This window comes from Frankliniella occidentalis, unplaced genomic scaffold (assembly GCF_000697945.3).
Source record: "Frankliniella occidentalis isolate FOCC.00 unplaced genomic scaffold, Focc_3.1 Scaffold12, whole genome shotgun sequence".
Classification (NCBI taxonomy): domain Eukaryota; kingdom Metazoa; phylum Arthropoda; class Insecta; order Thysanoptera; family Thripidae; genus Frankliniella; species Frankliniella occidentalis.
Window position 1 is genome coordinate 1,341,567 of NW_026267142.1, and position 897 is coordinate 1,342,463.

The 897-nt window shown below is 52.2% G+C and overlaps 1 protein-coding gene across 1 annotated transcript in view; it reads right to left on the minus strand.

The window, feature by feature from the left end:
• Positions 1–897, minus strand: part of LOC113213349 (uncharacterized) — a 16,533-nt gene that overhangs the window by 14,503 nt on the left and 1,133 nt on the right. The gene's annotated exons all lie outside the window — the stretch shown is intronic.

Genomic DNA, 897 nt, shown 5'->3' on the forward strand with positions numbered 1-897 from the left:
CGGCCGTGGCTGCGGGAGCTGCTGCGGGACCTTGGACATGAAAAATGCGCCCTTTAGCCACCCGACCGTGATCGGGGGAGAGGGGCAGCGAGGGTGCTTGGGATGAGAATCGAGTGCATAGCAGTGGGGTGGGAGAGAGCTAGCCACCTAGAAAAAATAATAATCGAAAAACGCGTACTTTCTTCACTCAACAGAAGATCTTGTGTAAGTTTTCAGCACTGGGGTTTTAAACAACATCCGACTCCCCCACGTCCCTAACCATCGTACTTCTACTCTAGTCACCCCCCCCCCCCGCCCCCTCCACCGTCTTAAAGTTACATTGCAATGTTATTACGGTTATTAGATGGGGTGCTTATTCAGGGCGAAAGATATTCATAGCGTGCATACTTTAATAAGGTGACGTATATGTATCCGAGGAAGGGGAGGGACAAAGCCGGCGGAGCCTCCCGAAGTGCTTGCTCTGTAGTAACATGAAGCTATTATTGATCGGCTGTCGGGCGACTGACGAGCTTATCGACGGACAGTCGATCGGTAGTTTTCTGTTCCAAGGGAGAGATCAAGAAGACGGATGCGGATTGTGTCGGAATGGATGCCTCCGTGAGTAAATTCACTATTCAGCAGCCCTTTTTCCTCGATAGCTTGGACGAAAATGGTCGTATTAGAGATGTCACGACCGCAGAGAAAAGAAACATCCCTTCTCTCTCTCTTTACGCCCCTTGCTCTCCCTCGTCCTTATGGAAGAGAACCGTTTTGTGAACGGCCTCGCACTACACCAGCTGAACTTACTGGCAACGTCCTGACGTACGTAGTTTTGAGGCGCTCATGCGGAGCGAAGCATGGCCCGGCGCGGCGGGGCTGCTGAGCCGTTCGTGTACAAACAAGCTAGGCAGTAACGCC